Source organism: Falco peregrinus, chromosome 9 (genome assembly GCF_023634155.1).
Source record: "Falco peregrinus isolate bFalPer1 chromosome 9, bFalPer1.pri, whole genome shotgun sequence".
Classification (NCBI taxonomy): Eukaryota; Metazoa; Chordata; class Aves; order Falconiformes; family Falconidae; genus Falco; species Falco peregrinus.
Genome location: NC_073729.1, coordinates 11,366,560 through 11,379,786, shown reverse-complemented (window position 1 = coordinate 11,379,786; position 13,227 = coordinate 11,366,560). Strand labels below are relative to the sequence as shown.

The 13,227-nt window shown below is 42.9% G+C and overlaps 1 protein-coding gene across 3 annotated transcripts in view; it reads right to left on the bottom strand.

The window, feature by feature from the left end:
* Window positions 1–3,079, bottom strand: part of BMAL1 (basic helix-loop-helix ARNT like 1) — a 53,271-nt gene extending 50,192 nt beyond the window's left edge. Inside the window, exon 1 of one of the 3 annotated variants that reach the window (XM_013294460.3) lies at window positions 2,982–3,079. The gene's annotated coding sequence lies outside the window, so the exon portion shown is untranslated. The other 2 variants (XM_013294459.2, XM_055813656.1) reach the window with 2 other exon arrangements.
* Window positions 3,080–13,227: the final 10,148 nt, after the last annotated feature.

Below are 13,227 nucleotides of genomic sequence, written 5' to 3'. Positions count from 1 at the left end.
TATATTTATTTTGGGCTTCTTTTTGCAGTCATTTGCATAGTATATGCCTTTACACATCTTTTATTGAGAACAACTAACTTGAAAGAACTTCCTAATACCTGGGGATACAGGTAGCTGCATTTTACTGCTTTTCTGCCCTCTTGCAGAAACAGAACTATGTACAAAACTGATGTGATAACGGTTAAAAATGAAAAGCATACAAGTTACAGTACTAAAAAAAGGAAGTCACTAAAGGATGCACCAAATTTGCTGTTTAACTTACCAACAATGTATTCCTTCATGTCTTCCTGTACCTCCTGTCGAAGTGTAACCATACACACAACTGACTCCGAGCTAAAACCAGCTTAAAATACTGAATTTTAGCATGAAAACAGCACTTCTGCAGTCATCTAAACAAATTAACCTACATGTCTCTTGGTATTCCCAGCATGCTTGATATCAATTCACTTTGAAAAACAGTCTTACCCATCTGCAGTACACAGGCTGCAGCTATCACACCGCGTCTCAGCTTTGTCATCGTAGTCTTGCATAGCATTAAGGAACTCTGTGTGACTTTAAGCTTTGCCAAATAAATCCAACTAACGTTCACTTGTTCCTATTCTTGGTTTCCCCAAAAGAATCTTTGAGACCAGGTATTTGAAGAAGAAAAAAAAAAAAAAGGAAGTCTCCAGTAAACCAGTAAACCCCTACAAACATCACCTCCTAATACATCCTTAGCAATGGTCCCCAAAGACAGCAAGCTTCTTCATAGCAGGTGGTGACAGTGGTGTGGTAGCAGGCTCTAACTTCAGCTCTGGCTTTGTGGAATCCCACTTACAGCCAAGGTAGTTTACCAACACCCCCGTGTCTGCCCAAAGGGCCTCCTAGGGAAGAACAAAACAGCTATCCTGAGGTTCTTTGCAGTACTTTCTTGTCTAGGCAGTCTCCCAGCGTACTTCCCTTACAGCCCTTGAGCCTATACAGTGCCGCACACAACTATCATGCAGACAGGCAGTGGAAAAGCAGTGTGGAAGAGAACACAGGATAAAACAGCACATTAACCTATAACCACCATACTTTACGGGGTTATTTACACATTTCATTGCTACAAGCAGGCACAAAAAAAAGCCATGAATGGTCGTAAGAAATAGAAACTCACAAAACTTCAGAAGTAGTGAAGACTCTCCCTTAATAGGCAACTGCTGTTTATTCAGATGAGAGGGCTAGTTTCTGACACACTGAATAGCTATTTAAATTTGCATATTCCTAGAGCATACAAAACATACATTCTTTCCAGGGCAGCGATTAACCTCAGCCTTCTGCAAGACCATGCACAGAGGCAGTTTGCCAGCATTAATAGTTAATTAAAACAACCAACCTTTCTTCTTTCCCCTACAAACTTAGCTGCAGCCTGTGTACTACCAGTTGCTCCCATTTAAAAAGTCTTTTTGATAGAAGACAGACTAAACAGACAGGGCATGTATTTTAATACTAACCTACTAAAAAAAAAAAGAGCAAATGTAGTTTCATTTTTAATGTTCCTGGCCCAGCATTTTGAAAACAATTCTACTTGGAGACTGAATGAATTCTGAGAAGAGATTAGATTGAAATTAGATTCTAAATTGGAAATTGCTTAAAAAGATGATCAATTTCTGTGATTGACCCTTTATCCCTCAGACACTAAGAAAATAAGAACCCTTGCAAGCATATTTGCTTCAAAAGCAAGGAAAAACACCCACTTGCTTCTTCACCGTTATTTTCAAGTACTAAAAATCTTTCCAAAACTGTTATAATTGAGGCACCGGAGCAACAGAAACCTCAGCAATTAGAAAGGTAAAGCCATTCCCCTGCCTGCCCCGGCGCAAAGCCCTGGTCCGGGGCAGCCACCGCAACATTCCCAGTGCCCTGCACTCACGTTGAGGAAAACCGTTCGTTCCCCCTTTGACAGCAGGGACGCACCTACCAGAAGGAGCCCGAGCAGCGCCAGGACGCGCGGGTGGCCGCGAAGCCTCAGGGGGCCACCGAGCCACAGGGCGAGGAAGCCCCGCGCCCCACACGGCGGGACCGGCCACCGTGCAGCGAGGCCAGGACCCACAGCCAGCCCCGACCGCCACCCCGGTGCGGGGCCTGGCCGCGGGCTAGCTCCATGGCAAGGCAGGGCACGGCACCCGACGTACCGAGAGCCGCGGGGCGGGCTGCGGGGCAGAGGCGCAGGGAGCCCCGCCTGTTGCAGGGGAAGGGGCGCCAGCGGCTCTGCCCAGCGACTTGCCCCAGCCTCCGTGGCCCTGAGGGGGAGACTCCAACACGGCAGGAGCCCGGCGCTGCCTCCGCCGAGCCCCCGGCCCGCCGGGTCTGCCCTTCTCCCCCCGCTCCGCCCCGCCGGGGCCGCCCGCCAGCGGTGCCCCCGGCCCCCGCTCTGCCGTCGGGCTCCGGGCGAGCGGCCGCGAGCCCCGGGCCGCCCGCAAACGGCCCCGCTGGCGTCCGCCCCGTCACCTCCGGGTCCCGCCACACCGCCCGGGCGGCCCCCGGCCCGCTCCCGGGGACACCGCGCAGCACCGCCGCCGGGGGACCCACCGACCCCCCCGCCGGCCCGGCCCCCTCCCACCCGGCGAGCCGCAGCCCCCAGCCCCTCCCGGGGCAGGTAGCTCCCAACGGCCTGCCGGAGCCGGCGGCTCCGCCGAGGTGGCGGCGCGGGGTGGCCGCGCACCGGCCTCCCGCCACGCTGCAGGGGGACGCGGTCTCCTCAGGCGGGGGCGCGGGCCAGCCCCGCCGCCGCCGCCCTCCCGGCGCTCGCCCCCCGCCCGTCAGCGGCTCACCGCCAGCTCCGCGAGCCCCTTCACCGCGCCGCGCCCCGGGGAAGGAGGAGAAGGTGGGGGGGGGGTGGGGGGGTGGTCGCCGTCCCTCGGCAACGCACTGCACGCCCGGAGCGGCGCCCGGCGCAGGCAGCCCCCGTCCCTGACCTACTTTCCGCCTGGCTTGCCACCCAACGGCGCACCACTAACCTACTTTCCAGCCAATGGCACCCTCCTCCGGCCCCAGACCGGACGCGCCCACCCGCCAACGAGCGAGCGGCTCCCCGGCAGCCTTGCCCAATGGCCGACCAGCAAGCAGGCAACGCCCGCCCTCCTGAACGGCAGCTAATCCCCGGGCGCCCCTGCAGTGGGAGCCAATCAGGAAGGCGGTTGGTAGTTTTGATCCCGCCCCCAGCCGAGGGCGGAGTTGGTGGGCGGAGGGAGGGGCGCGTGCGCGGTGATGGGTTGGGGGGGGGGGGGCAGTAGAGCTGTGGGGGACCCGGATGTGGCGGGCGCGGCGGCCGTGTGGTCGCGGGTTCCCTCAGCCGGGCGAGTGCTGTGGGCAGCCGCCTCTCGCTCCCTTCCCCGCCCCTGGGGCTTGCCCGTGGTTCTGCGTCAGTCGTGTGACGCTGGCCTGGCCGTGACGTTACCTCTGGAGGTGTTAAGGTCACACGGCGGCCGCAGCGCCGCTGCCTCTGGCGGGAGGTGTTGCCTCTGCCTAGGCCTCGCCTCCCTCAGTGGCAGCAGCGCGGGGGCCAGTTCGCTCCCTGGGGGCCTGAGGGAGCCAGGCGTTGCTGGCAGCCGGGCAGGAGGCACTGCTGCCCGGCTTTGGCCTGTTGGTGCGGGCTCTCCGCCCCTGCGCTTCCCTAGCGCGGAGTCACCGCCGTCGCCTTGTGGGGGCACGTGCTTTTTAGCCCGCCGCTGCCTCAGCTGTGTCCATAGGCCGCGGCATCACTCCTGGTGTTGGCAACCTGCCTTGGTAGGTCCCGACCTGTGCCTGCCTCACGTCTGCATACGCAGACCTGTATGCAGTGTCGTGCCCGTAAATCGATGTTGCACCGCAAGCTTTGTGAGTCCTCGCACAATAGCCTCACAGCACCCATCAGGTATTTCAGAAGTGTGTTTATAACGCTGCGATTAGTTTTGTTACCATAAAAGCTCCATCGTCTCCCAGTGCGATCATATAATGGGGATGATTGGACACAGCAGTAATTTTACCCAGCATGTGAAAAAGGCTAGTGGTGGAACATAGTAAAGCCATCTACTGTACCATGTTACAGTCTAAATTTAGATAATCCACGCAGCCGTGTGGAATGTGAAGGGGATGTGTTGCAAGAACATAATCACAGCATAGCTGCTTTCAGATGCAAGCATTTGCTAAATGTGATAGTATTATTGCTATGTCAGATTATCATTGCCACATTATAATTGCCTTAACATTTCCTGTCCTGTTTTGCCACAGCACAAATGTTTGGTTTACATTCACTAGTATAACATCACTGGAGAAGCTTGGGTTGCAGCATTATCACATTGCAGTGTGATTGTGGTTATTCCAGTCCACTATTGCAGAGCATGAAGTCATCCTATGACAGCAGCAGAATTTGGTTTCTACCTAATTAAATTGGGGCTACAAAAGCAACAAGTGGCCCCTGCTGGATGCAAACTTCCTGTTCACATCAGGATATTCCTACTCGAGGAAAAACCCTCCAGCAGCATAGGTTAAATGAAGTACCATACATTAGCAAGATGGAAATGTATACCATAAAGGAAAAAGAGAAAATGCCTCTTTTTTTTCCCCCGCAGCAACCGTTTTAGTGGTGTTGCTTTGATTTGTTTTAAGTGCACAGAAGTTATGGAGGTGGAGAAGTCTCCTTGACTACTTCTTTCTCACAAGTCTTTGTAGTTTTCATCATTATTTCTACCCACCTGTAGAAATAATGTTCCTTATGGACTCAATCGCATACAGTCTGTTTTAATGAGCCCAGTGGCTGTTGTAGGGAATGATGCCAAGAGTAATGATCTTTAGCTATTACTGTAGGAAAGCAGCTTAACAGGCCATATGTCATATTTCCCAGTAAATTATTGTTTTGAGTTGTTTTTATGCTATAGTTTCTATTCATGAGATATTAAAGAAAGTAACAGCATCTGGTTAGTCAAACTCCAGTTTTCAGCGTATGATGACATGTATCAATACTGTTCTGCACCTTTCTGTACAATAGATTTTCTCTTTAAGTTCAGTGCAGGGAATTTCTTTCTGTAGGTTAATAAGCATGTTATGGGTGACTATGATGCTTTAAAATTTTAAGGGTGCAAAGTTTATCAATGAGGAGCTAAGAAATGACAGTTTGAAGTTTAACAAGACCTGAGTTCAGCTACTGTTGCCAGAAGAGTGTTTGCATCACCATTCTACCATGCATTTCTAAACACAAAAAGCATATAGAAGAGGTTAGGCTTGAGCAACGATAGAATACTTTCTCCATGAAGAATATTACTTGAAGAAGCACTTGAAACTGAGATCATGGCACAAAATGTGGAAGCTACTAGAAAGACCAGCTCAGTTGTGTGCTCTGCTCAGGGCGCTCTGCACAGGTGTGTCTGATACATCAAAAGCATTTCCTCATCCAGTTAAATCTCACTTGATTAATTTCAGATTTTATGCTTCTTTAAAAGCAGGTAGTAAATTAGGTCTTAAGGAGAAATTGAGCTGCCTCCTTAACTATGTTAATGTGTTAATGGTTACACCATATTTAAACATCAGAATTCAGACTCATTACTGGCTTAAAATTATGATTTAAAAGCAGAAAGAGAGTATGCTATGTGCGGATTGTACTGAAAAATGTGTCTTATTAATAGAATTTTGGAACAACTAGCCTATATTCCAACCAAATGATTTTCTTTACTGTATTCACTTTTAAGCGTTACAGTAACCACTTTCTTGGTCTTAGGATTTTGACTTTGTGTCAAGAAGAGTAGATACGATCGTCATTAAATGCAGTCTAAGACATAACAAGGCTATGTGTCAGTGGTGTTTAGAATCTGCAATATTTCATTAATTTTTTTAATCAAGATATCTAATTCCATGCACAAAAAGGAACTAGTTTCTCAAACGATAACCCAAAAACTGATACGTTTTTTTGTTTGGTTTTTTTGGGCAGGGGTTGCCTTCAAAGAGTCCCTGATATATCTCTGGAACAACAACAGATGTTCAGAAGTAACCAGCCAAATTAGTCCTTTGATGTTTTAGTTGTGTTTTCTCTGAAACGTTGTTCATGACCCTGATTACAGATATGGAGGGACACATTCTCTGCGTCTTTGAAGCACAAGTTTTTGTAATAGAGTTTGGAGATAATATTTTCTGTGTTTATTTTTTAATGTCTTCCCAAATATGCCCAAGATGTGTTAGATATTTTAGCACCTAACTCTGAATCCAGCTGCTTTACAGCATTTTAAGCAGCTGCTTTTTATTTATAGGGTTTCAGACATGCAGTATTAACTTGCCAGTCTTATCCTTTTATCCAATCTCTTTCTCCATTTGACACTTGACAAACAAGCTATGATCTTACCTGCAGCAGGAGAAGTTATGGCTCATAGAAAATTAGCAAGACTTAACAACTGGAATACCTGGATTTCTTGTTCTGTCTATACTTCAAAAAAACAGACATACTGAGCCGTATTTCTCACCCTGTTACACAAAGCTCGTGCCATGCTTCAACCCAGTTACAGAAGAAACAGGAAACTATGGCTTGGACTGTTTGCAGAGTGATGCAAAAAACCTCATAGTGGTGGTCTATTTACCATGGTCTGTCATGGCTCATGTGGCTGGCTCAAACCTCTTCAAAACAAAAGTTTTGTCTTAATGAGCTATTGCTTACTCATTCTTTTCATGGTTCTTTAAATTCTTGAGTTATTACAACACCTAAGCCAGGGGAATCTTGGGTTTTCTGCTTTTGTTCATGTAAACACTTGTTACTTTAAAGAGTGTACCTCCTAACACAGTATTTCCAAATTTGAGCATTAAAAATTCTAAATATAAGGCAATACATGTTGACTTTTTCATGTGCCTGCTTTCTTCTGAGCTTTTTAAAATCCAGCCTTCACTTTCCCAGCCCTGGTTGTAATTTCAAGGGCTAGATGGTTGTTTCAGACAAAAGGAGAAGATTCTTAAACAATCCATGATTTCAGCCTTGGGGTCTCTAAGAACACCGATGAATATTCTGAGACTCAATAGGAACTCACAAGAGTTGGCAATCCAGTATCTGGCAGCATAACAAGAACAGGAAGAAGAATGTAATGAGGAAAATGAGGCTAAAGCCAGGGAGTTAAGAAATTCTAAGTACTTCTCTGCAATATTTTTTCAATCTTTAAGGAAGGCTCAGGAAAAAGAATTTCTACCTTTATCTGGATTCAAACTCAGCGGAGGTCAAAGCACTTTCAGAGTTTTTACTTCATTAAAAAATATATGGAATTTAATTAGTTTTTTAGAGACTGGAAGTCTGAATTTGAAGTAGACATGGTAAATATTAAATATGTTAATAAAATTTTGGTGAATAAAATAGTTCAAAAGTCTCAAAGGCTGCAGCCTTTGCAAATAACATTTTTTCCATTAGGGACTTGTCTTCCTACATTGTTGGTTTATTTTTTCATTTTTCCAAAATTTTATTAAAATGTTTACTGAAGTTATATTTACCATTTTTGTTGAGAAAAAAAATATCTGTATCCATTCCTGGAGTAATTTTGATTCAACACCATATTACTTTTTTTTTTTTTACGCATCATTTAAAAACCTGGAGTTAGGTGGTGTGAGATTCTTGCCTCCCCACAAAAAAAAAAATATTACAAATTCTAGAAGCCATTTTGTTAAAAAAGATTTAGAACAAAGACACTCTTGCAATTTCTGGCGGCATTTCTTCAAGATTTGTTGAGGACACTAAGATTCACAATAGAGTTTTACTGCCTTTTTTTGGTAGGGGGTGTTACAATTTTCTATGGTCCATTGGTAACTGCATCTTTGAATAGCATTAATCTGTTTCTTACTAGCAAGGAAAGATAGAGCCTTTATAGCTCTTTTTTTTTCTTTTTTTTCTTTTTTTTCTTTTTTTCCTTTTTTTTCTTTTTTGTATCTGTCTTGCATTCTTATAAGAGTAGTGGCAGCTTCACTTGAAAAGTGGTATGAGAAAGATAATCTTTCTCTCAGAATACTGAAAAAAAGGTCTGTTAGTAGTTGATGCATTTCAGGAAAGTAACAACACTCCACTATGGTAGGGTAAAGCTTAATTTATTATTGGAATAAAGCTTTGTTTAAGAATTGCAAAATCCATCAAATCTGTAAGCTAAATTTTACTGAGTAGCCAGAACAAGGCAGTACTTACGCAGCTTTGACTTGAAATGATGCTAAGTATCAGTGAGAAAAAAAGCAACAAGAAGGCTTTTCCCTTTGATAAGGAAATGAACAGAGAAAGCTTTTCAGCGTGTTCTGGATTTGCTTGTTTTAAGGGGTAAATAAGAGGCAGAATCAGTTGAACAGGAAGGGATAGCTGGAACTCCAAATATTATTTAAATATTTGAAGAGTAACTTTTTTTTTAACAATTAATAGCCACAGACTGTATTAATTAAATAAGTATATTATCCCCCCTTTTACAGATTGGAAGAACAGGCCTGGAGATTAAATGAGTTGGCCAGGGTTACACCCAGACAGGAAGTCAGACACAAAGCCACAATTAAAACTGGAATACCTCCTGGCAGCCTTCTAAAGAATTTGGTAAGCCACTCAGCACCTCTGGTTATTTTTTCATATCAGTTACACAAAACATTTTAGTTGTTTTCCAAATGCAAGGAAAACATGATGCTTAGGACACATACTCTGAAAAGAAGCTATGAGGTATTTAAACATTAGGGGCTTGATTCTATTTTCAGTTAGTGCAGATAACTAATAAAAGCTTAACAGTCCATGGTTTTATTAGAGGATAGTACAATTTGGATCCATTCCTTTAGGATTCCCAGATTGCCAGGCTATAATATGACAATGGGACTGTGATTTTATTTTTTAGCATTTCATCTTGTAAATATACTAGACCTCATTCTGAAGTTTTTACTTAATTCTTACACAGTTAAAATTCTGCGTTGATTTCCTACTGATTCCATCAGGCATTTGGAGTAAGGCCTGCAAGGTTAAGCACACGGCATAGGTCGTACTTCGCCTTAACATCACGTGTTTCTGTATTCTTGACAGTGGTTTAGGGTGACATGCTTTCAAAGAAGTGGTTGGCTGTCTACAGCAACCATCTTCTCAAGAGAAAGAGCAATGCATCTTTATGTTCAGCATGAGCTATGACTTCTCCATTGTCTACAGACAATTACTGAAGTAGTCTATTAATATTGCTTTGATATATATTAACATTAGGCAAACAACATTTTTGTTGCCAGAGAAAATGCATGCCAATTTAAAAATGGAGGAAAAGCAGACTATTTCTGAGGCTTATGGGCATATCAACCAGTAGGTGTGCCTGGTGTGTTGTAAATGGGAAAGGTGGGAGGACTCCGTCTTGTTATTAGTACATGCAGAAAGACAGGAAGTACTTAGGGAAGGTTTCCCTCTTGTTCTGAGTTCCAGGAAAGTTATTCAGCCAAACACATGAATCACAAAGCAGACTAGAAGGGAGTTTCTCTGTGGCATGAAAATAACAACTGCATTTTAAAGCCTGAAAAGTCAAACAATTTGGTGCTTTTGTTCTGCTGCAGATTTTTAATGGAAAATAACAACCCCAGGAATATTTGGCAACGGAAAGTCTTAGTGCATGAAATCTGAAGTTTATATAAGAGATACCATCTTACTCATCATCTGCTCTATTTTAAGCCCTGCTCAGCATGAGGACTTTCATTTTGTGATCTATTTGGACAGCAGCTGGTACGTTAGAGTTTTACATTAGCTGACATCTTTACAATCTAAAGGATACTTAACATAATCCTGTAAAATCTATTCTCATAGTTCTGCTCAGTCACTCATATTCCATCTTAGTGTGTTGTCTTTTCCCATGTACATTTTCTGTCCATTTCATGTTAAAAATAATGTCAGTGTATCAACTGTATTAAAGTTAGTCCACTGTAATGTTTTGCTGAGATGTGATCAAAATATATATATATACAGCATATGCCATAAAATGGATGTGCCATTTCAGTGACTGAAAAAGGCAACAAAAAGGAATCCATAGTAACATATGTTGGGGATAAATTCCAGCGACTAGCACAAATAACAGAAAAGACAGTATGTGTTAATTAATTATATACAAAGACAAACTACATACATGACTTATATTCACTCGGAGTTGTTTACATTGCAGAAGTATAAAATGGATGCCAAGTTACAACCTAATTCCAAAATCTAGCAGTTATTAAGTAGTTTGCCTATTGCCATGAAGTCCTAGGACTTTATATATCTGTTCATGCAGAGGGAAGTCTTTTCTATCTTTGTGGATTTTAAATCCCAGTCAGCTCTAAATAAATGACAAAATAGTCACAACAGAAGCTAAAGACACCTGTTCCTGAAGATGCTTGGGAAAAAGACTGATGAGAAGAAAGGATGAAATATGGGCACTGTTGAGGATGGCGTTGGACCATTGTACACAATTTGAAATGGAGCTACCTGTCCAGCCACCTTGCAATGCTTTTCTTTATCTTCCCACATCTTCATAGACCATATTTGGGCCCCACCAGCCCTGAGCTCTGATGTAGTCACTTGCCTTGCATGCTCAGGAGTATGTGAGGAGTGGGAACTGAAGCTGGGAGTACCAGAATGTCACACTGATGAGTTCAGGTGCTGTAAGGGTAATTTGACTCTTTTCTCAGCAGTAAAACTTGTCTAAGAAAGGTAGAAAGCTGCTTTTCTTTGCATATTTTATTTCATGCATGAGTGAACTGGCATCCATTGGGTTTTGTATGTTCAGCTGACCTTGGTTGTTGAAATCTTAAGCACCAATGTCATACGGAGGATTCTCACCAGGACTGTTGCTACAGTCTTTTGGATTTTGGTGGGATGGATTTAATGAAGGAAAACAAGGGGACTTTAAATTCCACTTCTCCATCATTGATGGTAGCCGGGAGGTTCTGCGTCCTATGACTCACAGTGTGTTCACTCAGTCAATCAGCTTCACTTTCACGCTGGACTTGCATCGGCCGCTCGTTTCTCCCGTAGTTGGCCAAACAACCCAGAATGATCTGGACTGACTGATCTTGAAGAGGGAGCGCAGAGTTCCAGTCTGTTTTTTATTGTGTGTAGGATGTGCTTCTGAGTCTGCGAGTCACATGAAATGAAGTTTGCTGTGAGTCTTGACCTTATTGCGTTGCAGCAGATTTGTACTTAAAGCAAAGCTACCACATCTGATACAGGTCCCACCCTCTCCACACCCACTTCATTGACTTCAGAAATCTGATTATTAATTTTGCGTATGTCACTGGGAGTGGCATAAATATTAACTATTATTGTATATTGCACTTCTTTGATAGCCATCTGATGTTTATATTTCTGTGTGTGGCCACAAACCTGGAAGTTAGGGCCTTCATAGAATTGTTGATACTATTATAAATTATGTTCCTATTTGCAAGCAATTGTTTTTTCTTTTAACTTCTGAAAAAACCACTAGTTCTCAGACGGCATGAGGAGCCAAAAGATACTCTTTAACATTGTGGGATCAGAAAGAGCATGAAAGTGACCTGTTACAGTATTCGTCTTAGACAAAGCATAGACCTACGCACTCATCCATGAACATGGGTTTGAAGACAAGCAAAGAAGAGAACAGGAGGACTGGTCTGGATAATATTTACACTGTTCTTAAGTCAATCCTGTTGAAGTTTCTTAAAAGTGTGATATTGCAGCTTGAACATGCAGTCAGAGTGAGTGTAGGCAGTATGACTACAAAGTTTAGTGTTGCCAGATAAATAAGGAGTTGGGAGGCTGCCTCATGGGCCCAGGGCAGTGCAGGTGGTGCTACAGATTTCTGGAGGATAGTTAATCAATACACTTTAATAAACAAACAAAACCCTCTCATTTTTTAATCAAAAAAATGCCAATGGTCAGTTGCACTTCTTGTGCAGTATTACTTCAATGATTTTCATGTAAAGCGAATGAAATTTAAGATACTTACTTACTTTTAATAATTTAAGATTCATTTACTATGTTTATTTCCCCTCCCATTTCTTTGCTTGCTTGGATGTGTGGGAAGTTGTCTATATTTATTTAAAAGTTTTGTATCGTCTTTAGGTGTCCTATGGATCAACATATGAACCAGAGATGGAGAAGCAACCCATGAGATTACAGAGGAGTCTTAAAAACTTAATGACAGACAAACTTGCAACATCCAACAAAATAAAATCCTATTCAGTGGTTCTTCACATGCTCCTCCTGCAGGCTGTCTCCGTCAGAGAGCTGAACCAGGTGGCTGAGCCTGCCTCCATATCAAAGTTGGCATGATACTTAGAACTCTTTTTCGTCTGTGAAAAGAAATTCTATGCTAAAAATCTTTTCTGACTTTTTAGGAGAGTAATCATCCTTTTAGGTATGTGGTTTTCTACTGTTGTTTTAGACTTTATCTTTTAATTATTTCACACTCCCAAGTTGAAAGTAGAAGCTTGGGGTAGCCAATTATTTTCAAATTCCTTGGGTTTGCTCTCATAATCCTTATGTTGTGTCATACTTAATTATGTTGATGGCATGAGGTAGTGTACAGTTTTCCCTACATAATTCTTTTAATTTTGTTTTGGAAAATACTAAGCCTGTCATAAATAAGACTTATATCATCCCTAGTATAATTTTACTAAAATATACTATAATATAAGTACAGTTTCATCAGGCTCCTTCTACTCCAGATTCTAATGAATATTCTCTAATGTTTTGTTCGCAGTTTAATATCAACTACTGGTTACATGACTAGAAAATGTAGGGAATAAAAAAAAAAACAAAAAAAAAGAACATGTATTTATGCATGTATAAATGCCAAGCATGAAAGGATTAGTAAAGATGGATAAATATACTCATTACAGCATACACTTTGCTGAAATAATGAATTGAATGTCTGCTCTTTAGAAATCTGATCTACATCTCAGTAAGTCAGTTGAAAGACTCCCCTAAGTGATCTTTGTATCAGGTCTTCACTGAAAGAAGAAAATGTTCTTGTGTGTTTCTTTCAGGTTTTTATGTGTTGTGTTGGGAACTGGATGCAAAGCTGTTGTTCAAGCCAAGGACAGTATCTGTAAGTATGCAGACCAAATTATTAGTGAGTAATGAAATGCAGTCCACAAAAAAGGCTGAAATATTGCCAGTGTTCCTAGCTTATCAATGCCCAATTAAGTTCCTTTTGTATTTTAGTAGTACCTACCCATTTAGTAAACATATATTTGCTACCCATGCTAAAAGTTATAAGGAGATCTCATGCCTAGGACACAGAAGAGATCCACAGACTCGTG